This window comes from Echinops telfairi, unplaced genomic scaffold (assembly GCF_000313985.2).
Source record: "Echinops telfairi isolate 266 unplaced genomic scaffold, ASM31398v2 ScPeMD7_7468;HRSCAF=8506_1, whole genome shotgun sequence".
NCBI classification, from domain to species: Eukaryota; Metazoa; Chordata; class Mammalia; order Afrosoricida; family Tenrecidae; genus Echinops; species Echinops telfairi.
Genome location: NW_022111370.1, coordinates 5995846 through 6005664, shown reverse-complemented (window position 1 = coordinate 6005664; position 9819 = coordinate 5995846). Strand labels below are relative to the sequence as shown.

General features: G+C 41.7%; 1 pseudogene; it reads left to right on the top strand.

Moving 5' to 3' along the window:
* The first annotated feature begins 718 nt into the window (after window positions 1-718).
* The window catches only part of LOC101652730, a 17636-nt pseudogene continuing 8535 nt past the window's right edge, over window positions 719-9819 (top strand).

Genomic DNA, 9819 nt, shown 5'->3' with positions numbered 1-9819 from the left:
GGAGTAGAAAGCCTCCTCTTTCTCCTCCAGAGCACCTAGTGGTTTCAAACTGCTGACCTTGAGATTAGCAGCCCAATGTGTACCCACGACACCACCAGCGCTGCTTCTGTGCTAGGGAGCACAGTCCTAGCTTAATGCAGGTGCTCTTATTGTTGTTAGTTACCATCAAGTCCTGGTTTAACGTAGGAGCTTTTGCTGTTGTTAGTTGCCATCAAGACATTTCCAACTCCTGGTGACCCCCTGAGTGACAGTGTAGAAGTGCTTAATAGGATCATCTTCACTGCAGATTTTACAGAAGGAAACTACCAGGTCCTTTCTTCCTGTGTGGGTTTGAACTGCCAACCTTTGGATTAGCACCCAACCACAAACCAATGGCACCCCCTGAGCCCCAATTGTACATGATACACACCTGGTTATCATCATCAATTAAACAATTACTAAGCTTTCACTCATAAGTACGATTAATATAGTGTTTACTATGTGTGCACCAGACACTGTAATAGAGAATCACTATATGTTTTTCACTTAATTTTCGCCACAATTCACATAGCTGGTTGGTTGGGTGCCTGAAATCAAACACACAGCCCCACTGTCTCCAACCCCAGGCTTTCCTTGTATATTACATGACACAGTATATTCTGGAAAAAATAAACGTAGCCAACAGAAAGCATCAAAGGGCCTTATAAATTCAAGAATGAGTAAAGGATTTGAGGCAAGGATGCATTACAGCACTTGGGCTAAGGCAAAGAAGCCCAGAAACAAGGGTGTGGAACAAGACAGGGTAAGGCAAACAGGACAAGAAGAGCTGAGAAAAAATAAGAAGGCATGATGATGAATTACAAGAGGAATTGTTGCTGGAGAAGTTAAATAAAACTAAATAATCCAAAGTCTATAGAAGGGGAAGGGTTCCTGGGTGGTATCAGTGGTTAAGCATCCGCTGCTAACAGAAAGGTAAAGGTTCAAATCCACCTAAGCTGTGGTTCTCAACCTTCCTAATGCCATGACCCTTTAATACAGTTCCTCATGTTGTGGTGAGCCCCCAACCATAACATTATTTTCATTGCTCCTTCATAACTATAATTTTGCTACTGTTATGAATCAGGTAACCCCTGTGAAAGGGTCGTTCGACCCCCAGAGGGTTTGCAACCCACAGGTTGAGAACCGCTGACCTAGAGGGTCTTAGTAATAAAGGCCCGGTGATTTACTTTTCAAAAATTCACATCATGGCCATTGAAACCCTGATAGAGCCCAGTTCTCTTCTGAAATACATGAGGTCACCATGAGTCAGGATCAATTTGATAGCATCTGGTAATGGCAGAGAACAAGAACCCAAACCAAGCCTACTGCATTGAGCTGACTGACTCACAGAAACCTTATAGGACAGTGGACAATTGCTCCCCTAGGACATCTGAGACTCTTACTCTTTACAGGAGCAGACAGCCTCATCTCTCTCCTGTGGAGTAGTCTGCACGTTCAAATCACCAATTGTGTGGTAAGCAACCCAATATTTAGCCCACAGCTCCACCATGGCTTCTTATTTATTCAATAGGGTTAGGAAAGGCAAGCCGTACAATTCTACCAAGGAATCTGCTCTTCTCCATTCGTATTGAATCACACAGCCCTCTGAGTCTAACTTAAATTTGACCATTTTGAGAGAGAGAGATATGAAGCAGAAGTATTTTACATTCACCTTATCTTATCAACATTCATTCAGCAATGATGAAAAACAGTAGTTGACACTGGACATCTACGTGGGGACAAGTATAAGGAGTGGTGAAGACATCAACAGTCTTGAGTCCAGAAAGAAATTTGTGCTCATTATTTCTAGATGTTATAATTGTCTAAGAAAAAATCCAAAAAGTTATATTACAAAAAATCTTCTAATTTTTGTACTGTATGCAAAAAAATTCTTAAAATAGCATGGGAGGGTCAGGTAAGTCTTGAAATGTATTGGGTCTAAGCATCAACTGGAGAACTTGTTAAAGCACAGGTCACTAGACTCCATTCTAAGAGATTCTGATGCAGTAGATTTGGTACTGTCTAGAATAAGCAGTGTTCATGGCTCCTGGGTGAATTGAAGCTTCCAACCCAGAGTCCACACTTTGAACAGTAATGGGGGAGACGCCAACTTGGGGAAGAGAATGAAGATATAAACCATTTAAGTCTACTTGAGTAAATAATTACCATCCATGGAAATTATATTTAAGGAACCATGTGACATATTGTATTGGATAAATTTGCAGTAAAAGGCTCAGAAGCAACAAAGCCCACATGGAAGAAGCACACCAGTCTGTGTGATCACGAAGTGTTGAAGGGATCAGATATCAGGAATCATCAGAACAAAAAATCTTATCATACTGAATGAGGGGGGGGAGTGCAGGGTAGAGACCCAAAGCCCATTTGTAGGTCACTGGACATCCCCTTACAGAAGGGTATCGGGGAGGAGGCGAGCCAGTCAGGGTGCAGTGTAGCAACAATGAAAAATACAACTTTCCTCTAGCTCCTAAATGCTTCCTTCCCCTCCCTCCACCCCACTATTATGATCCCAATTCTACCTTGCAAGTCTGGCTAGACTGGGGGATGTACGCTGGTACAGATAGGAACTGAAAATACAGGAAATCCCGGGCGGATGATCCCTTCAGAACCAGTGGTATGAGTGCCGATACTGGGAGGGTAGAGGGAGGGTAGGTTGGAAAGGGGGAACCCATTACTAGGATCTACATGTGACCTCCTCCCTGAGGGACGGACAACAGAAAAGTGGGTGAAAGGAGACATCCTACAGGGCAAGATATGACAAAATAATAATTTATAAATTAACAAGGGTTCATGAGGGAGGGGGGAACAGGGAGGGAGGGGGAAAAATGAGGAGCTGATGCCAGAGGCTTAAGTGGAGAGCAAATGTTTTGAGAATGATGAAGGCAATGAATGTACAAATGTGCTTTACACAATTGATGTATGTGTGAATTGTGATAAGAAGTGTATGAGCCCTAATAAAATGATTAAAAAATAATAAATAAAATTAAATTAAAACCAACAACAAAAAGATCCCTCTAAAGGTTTAAAAAAGCATAGATGTCACTCTGATGACCAAGGTGCATCTGACCCAAGCCACAGGTTTTAAATCACCTTATGTGCCTTCAAAAACTGCATAGTCAAAAGGGATGACAAAAGAATTCTTACCTTCTACCTGTGATGCTGCCAAGGAATAGCAATTATACCAGGCGATTCTAGAATAATGAACAAATCAGTCTTAGAAAAATGCAACTAGAATGGCTCATAAAAGTGTGGATGGCAAAACTTCAATTTTCTTACTTTGGGCATATCACAAGAAAGTGCATCAACTGGACAATGGACATCATGTTTGGTAGAAAGTCCGTGATAAACAGACAAACCATCAATGATATCTATTGATCAAGATGCTCAGCAGAAGAGGCAGAAATCACAATGAGTATGAAGAACATGCAGGTCCGGGCGATGTTTCATTCTGTTAGCATCACCAGGAGTTTGTGTGAAGTCAAAAGCAACTAACAAGTGTATCAGCAGGGTCTCCAGCATTCAGCCTATTTGACACCTATGACACAAAGCAAACCTTGGACTCTGGGCAATCTTAGCACTCTTTAGTGCTTCTCTTAGGGAATTTGTTCACCAATGAGACCTGAGGAGGATTTCAGACAACCAAAGGAGTTCATCTCCCTGCTTTGAGACAAGGAATAATTAAAGACTCTAAGAGGTGACTGTCAAACTTGTTGGCAATCAGAGAGTCCCAAAGATAATTAAGAAAGGGGATGTTGTTGCTGTAGTTAGGGGCCACGGAGGAGTCAATTTATAGCAATCCTAAAACAAAACATCTACCGTTCCAGCCACATGCGCACAATTGTTCTTATGTTGAGCCCATTGTTCCAGCCACCGTTTCAATCCATCTTGTTGAAGGCCTTCCTCTTTTTCGCTGCCCCTCCACTTTACCAAGCATGATGTCCTTTTCCAGGGACTGATCTCTCCTGATGATACGTTCAAAGTTTGTGAGACAGAGTCTCACCATCCTTGCCAATAAGGAGTACTATGGCTGTACTTCTTCCACGACACATCTGTTTCTTCTTTGGTAGTCCATAATACTTTCCAAATTCTTCTCCAGCACCATAATTCATATGTGTCAATACTTCTTTGGTCTTCTTTACTCAATGTCTAACTTACACATGCATATGAGGCGATTGAAAAGACCATGACTGAGTGAGGCACACCTCAGTCCTCAAAGAACATCCTGGCTTTACAGCATTTTAAAGAGGTCTTGTGCAGCAGATTTCCCCAATGTAATGTGTCACTTGATCTCTTGACTGCTGCTTCCTAGAGCACTGAGTGTGGATCCAAGCAAGATTGGGGGGTGGGCGAGGGATGAAGAGTCTATACCAAGGGCTCAAGTAGAAAGAAAATGGTTTGAAAATGATGATGGCAACAATTGTACAAATGTGCTTGACACAATGGATGGATGGGTGGATGGATGGATGGATGGATTGTGATAAGAGCTGTATGAGCCCCCAATAAAATGATTTTTTTAAATCCTTGACAACTTCAGTCTCTTCTCTATTTATTACATTAGCCAATTTGGTCCAATTGTGAGGATTTGGGTCTTCTTTACGTTGAGGAAATGGGATGCAAGAGGAGAAAGCTGGGGAGTTAATGTAATTTGGTTTTGAGAAGGCAATTTTAAGTGATGGTTCAGTACCAATTTTCTAACATGAGAGAGACATTTGTGGGAAGATAGCGAGCAGCTGTTCTGTTTCCACCGAGGCTTGGCTAATATAACCTGAGCCTCCAGAATAGCCAGAGAGGTTGAAGTAGAGAAAAACTCCTGCGCTAGACAGCTGTCAACGACAGACATTGGTTACCATGGGACTCAGATCTTTAAAATCGGATAAATGATGGACTTATAAAACACAGAGGCCATTTTCCTGCCAGCATTTCCCAAAGTGCAGAATGCAAGGTTCTACTGGGAAGCAATGTGGTTCCGTGTTGCAAGGACAAAGAATTAGGTGACTTTGGCTGGCACATGGGAGAAGGATTCACATAACAAAAGGAGCCTGGGTAGTGCAATGGTTAAATGCTTGGCTGACTATGGGAATACTGGCTGTTCAACCCACTGGAAGCTCTGCAGCAGGAAAGAGCTGGCAATCGGAACCAGTAAGTATTATAGCCGGTAAAGCCCATTGGGGCAGTACTACTCTGTTCTATAAGGCCACTGTGAGTCAGAGTAGATTTTGCAGCACACAACAGCACTGATCTTTTTTGTCTCCTTTCTTTACAGATGAAAGGAGATCCCTAAGGCTTGCCCATTTCCCTTTTAACAAGAAGAGAGTAGGCCCCATTACAGAATCTTGAGCAGGCAACAGAATGTGTCAAGATTTATTGTCACTCTTTCTGTAAGAACATGTTTATGATTTATTTTATAGTGAAGATGCTGTCAGAAAGGTTCCTATTAAAATAAACACTTTTAAGAGCACATTAGTTGAATTATAGGGTAATATCAAACAAAATATAATGATGGATAATGGCCATGGCAAGAACTGTGCAGATGGAAGGATGAAGTTTTGAAACCACTGATATAATCTACACTGCTTCTTTACCACTAGGAAAACCAAAGCTTGGAAAGGTTAATGGATATTCTGGGCTTCAAACTGATTATATAAGCAGAGCTGAGACTAGGGCTGAGCTAGCTTGGGGAGAAGGACTTGTTAAGTTACCTACTGCTGCCATAGCAGAACCATTATGAGATAGAACTAGTCCTGGCAGTATTTTGTTCACTGTATGAAGAGTCTCTGAGTTGGAACTAGCTCAATGTCACCTAGCAACACCAAGGACATAAGAGTAGGTCAAGGTCTTTAGTAACTACGCATTTGCCTTGAAACGGAGGTCCAAGCCATTATTTATGTTAATGAACCCATCTTTTAGAGATTCCTGAAGGATGAATTTCAACCCAGGCCTTTCCCAAATAATCACAGATCCATCATGAATATGGCCAAATTTTACTGAAGAGATATTCAGGAAGATGAAAATTCAGCACTTTCTTTAAAAAAAAATTGAGATTGTTAACAAACATTCAAGTTCCATTTGATAAAGAACCAAAATAAATAAATTAAATAAAATGGGACCTTTGCAATCTCCCTGCCAGAGAGACTCAGAAATGAATGATATCTAACCTCTGGCAACACAACTTGTACCATCCACTGTACTGCCCACAAAGCATTCTGAAAGGTAGAAGCTGTGTCCAGAAACAATAGTTGTATAAAGGTGTGTGACACCAGCTTATGTGATCATGAGGTGTCGATGGGATCAGGTATCAGGCATCAAAGAGCAACAAATCATATAATTGTGAATGAGGGAGAATGCAGACCAAAGCTCCTCTGTAGGCAACTGGACATCCCCTTACAGAAGGGTCACAGGGAGGAGACCAACCAGTCAGGTACAGTGTAGCAATGATGAAACATAACCTTTCTCTAGTTCTTTAATGCTTCTTTCCCCACCCTCCCACCCCCACTATCATGATCCCAATTCTACCTTACAAATCTGACTAGACCAGAGGATGTACACTGGGACAGATAAGAAATAGAAACACAGAGAATCCAGGAGTATAAGGGGAAGATGGGGTAGAAAGGGGAACCGATCACAACGATCTACATATAACCCCCTCCCTGGGGGATGGACAACAGAAAAGTGGGTGAAGGGAGATGTCGGACAGTGTAAGACATGACAAAATAATAATTTATAGATGATCAAGGGTTTGTGAGGGAGAGGGTGAGGAGAGGAATAATGAGGAACTGATACAAGGGCTCAAGTAGAAATAAAATGTTTTGAAAATGAATATTGCAAAAAATGTACAAATGTGCTTGACACAATGGATGGATGTATGGATTGTGATGACTTGTACAAGCCCCCAATAAAATGATTTAAAAAAGAAACAAAAAGCTGTGTGTAAACTCCCCAGTAAATTAAATACGCAGCCTCACGCCTACTTGCCAGGCTGAACAGAACACTCAAGGAATCTATTAATAGCATCGTTAGTTTCAAGCAGGCAGTTTACATGAAATTTGGATCTTAATGTACAGAAATAGATACTCATCTACTCTCCCAGCAATGCAACATTCTTAATGGAATAATCTTAGCAAAATGAAAACTCTGCCCTAATGAACATCCATCCCCTTTCCCACTAAAATAGGGAAGAGAGACCAGAAAGTCAAGTCCATCTACGTGAGTGATCTCACAGCCTCCACAGAAATGTGTATTTAAGCCTGGGGATTATTTTAATGTTACACTACCTGCAGAATACATTTGCCTGTAAATAATACAAACCAGTAAAACATTTATTTAAATCTTGCAGCGATGGAACTTATAAATATTTATTTTAAAGGGTCAACAGTGTCGTTTTTCTGTAGTAAGTTTTATACTACCATGTAAAAAATAGCTGAAGTTAAAGAGAAACCAGGATATTTAAATTGGTAATGCATTAGAATTGTTAACTGAATTTTAGTATTTAGTGGATTTTTTTTCTTATGTCTCAGGATAATTTTATAGTAGGGTAAGTGGGTTTGTGAGTGTGTATGTGTGTGTGTGTGAGAGAGAGAGAGAGAGAGAGAGAGAGAGAGAGAGAGAGAGAGAGAGAGAGAGATGGGTGGGTCATCTGCTCCGAGTATCTTAAGGGTATCCTAAGCGAGGATAGTGGTAATCATTCCATGTGGGACAGTTGATATGTGACTCATTCCCCCTGAGACTGTGTGACATACAAACTGTACGAGTGGTCATATTGAACCTGGTCCAACAAAAGAAGACCATAAAGACTTGGTGTTTTCAAAGATGGAAACTGACTACCCATACCTATATCCCTTCACCATTGCAATGTGACTTTGTAGATTTCCCCAACAAGAAGTGGAGTCTATTTTCCTCTGCCTTTGAACCTGGACCAGCCTTGTTTTGAGCAATAGGAAGTTACAGAAGGAGATTGTGCCCATTCCAAGTCTAAATCTTAAGATCCCTTGCAGCTTTCTACTGTGGCTCCTGCTACTCCCTGCCATGATACCAACAAACTCAGACCAGGACCTCAGGGAGGAAAGCCAACCCACCCCAACTGAGATCAGAGATCAGCCAGCTGATTGCATCTGCGGGTTGGCCACAGATCCCAGTGTGAACCCAGCCAAGATCAGCCTTTGAGGACTTAGTTGGCCAGCAACACCCTGCTGACCCATGGGAACTAACAAAGGGTTATTGCGTTAAGCCACGAAAACATGGGGTGGTTGGATGTGCAGCAGAAGTTGCTGTATCCCATGAGGACTTCCAAAGCCATAAAAGCATCACTGTTGAATTCCACACTGAAGAGATGAGTAGATTTGGACATAGAAGTTCAGAGTTCCAGAGATGTGTCTGAAAAATAATGTATAGCTGTGAGCGGACAGAGATGCTTTCTTCAAAAGGTAGCCATAAAGAGGCATGAAGAATCCTGAACCTCGGAAATTGCTGAGCAAGAGAAAACAAAGCAAAACACCTCGCTTTCATTCAGTTGATTCTGACTCATAGTGACCCTCCAGGACAGGGTAGAACTGCTCCTGTGGGTTTCTGAGATGGTAACCCCTTAGAGGAGTTATACGCCTCATCGGTAATTCTTCAAGTCTCCTCTCAGAAAGCGAAGTGGTATCATCTGCATACTGCAAGTTGTTAATGCAGTGGTTCTCAACCTTCCTAATGCCGAGACCCTTTAATACAGTTCCTCATGTCGTGGTGACCCCCAACCACAAAATCATTTTCATTGCTACTTCATAACTGTAAATTTGCTACCATTATGAATCGTAATGTAAATATCTGATATGCAGGATATATTTTCATTGTAACAAATTGAACATCATTAAAGTATAGTGATTAATCACTAAAACAATGTCATCATATATTGTGAAATATTTATTTCTAATTACAAATAAATGAAATTTTGTTTTGAAGCATGGTATATCATGGGTAACAGTCTTCACACTGGGTACTCGTATGTGGGTGTATCTGCATGTGGGCGGACCTGCCTACAGACTGATAGAGGATTGGTGTCTTGGGTCCTAGGGCCATCAGAAATATGTTTTCTGATGGTCTTAGGTGACCTCTGTGAAAAGGTGGTTCAACCCCCACAGGGGTCATGACCCGCACACAGGTGGAGAACTGCTGGGTTAATGCATCCTCCCCCATCCCTGGGACTGTGCTCTTCAGGTGGTCCAGCTTCTCAGATAACCTGCTCAGCATACAGATAGAAAACGTTTGGTAAATGTATAACCCTGGGGCACCACTGTCCTGATTTTAAACTGTGCAGTATCCCCTTGTTGTGGTCTAAATACTGTCTCCTGGTCTATATACAGCATCGCAATCTTATCCATAATTTGTGGTGACATCCACCACTGAATGCCTTTGCCTTGTCAATAAAATACAGGTAAACCTATTTCTGGTATTCTCTACTAGCTGCGGGAGAAAGATGAACCTTTCTGCTCCCATGCAGATTGACAGCCATGGAAGTCCACAGGGGCAGTTCTACTCTGTCCTGTAAGATTGCTATGAATCAGAATCGAGCAGAATCATGGTAGTGAGGTTTATTGCTTTTTTGTTTTGGGGGAGTGTTACACTAACATAAAATAAGACAGATGGTAAGAAGCATCTCTCATTCTCTGGACTTGTTATCAAATACTAAGTGGATGCCTGCCCCTCCCCCAAGAAGAATTTATTTCAAAGGATGGCACTGAATCTGCAGCTTCAGGAGAAGGATATATCTGACCAGAGCACAAAGGAGCAGATGACGGGGGAGGA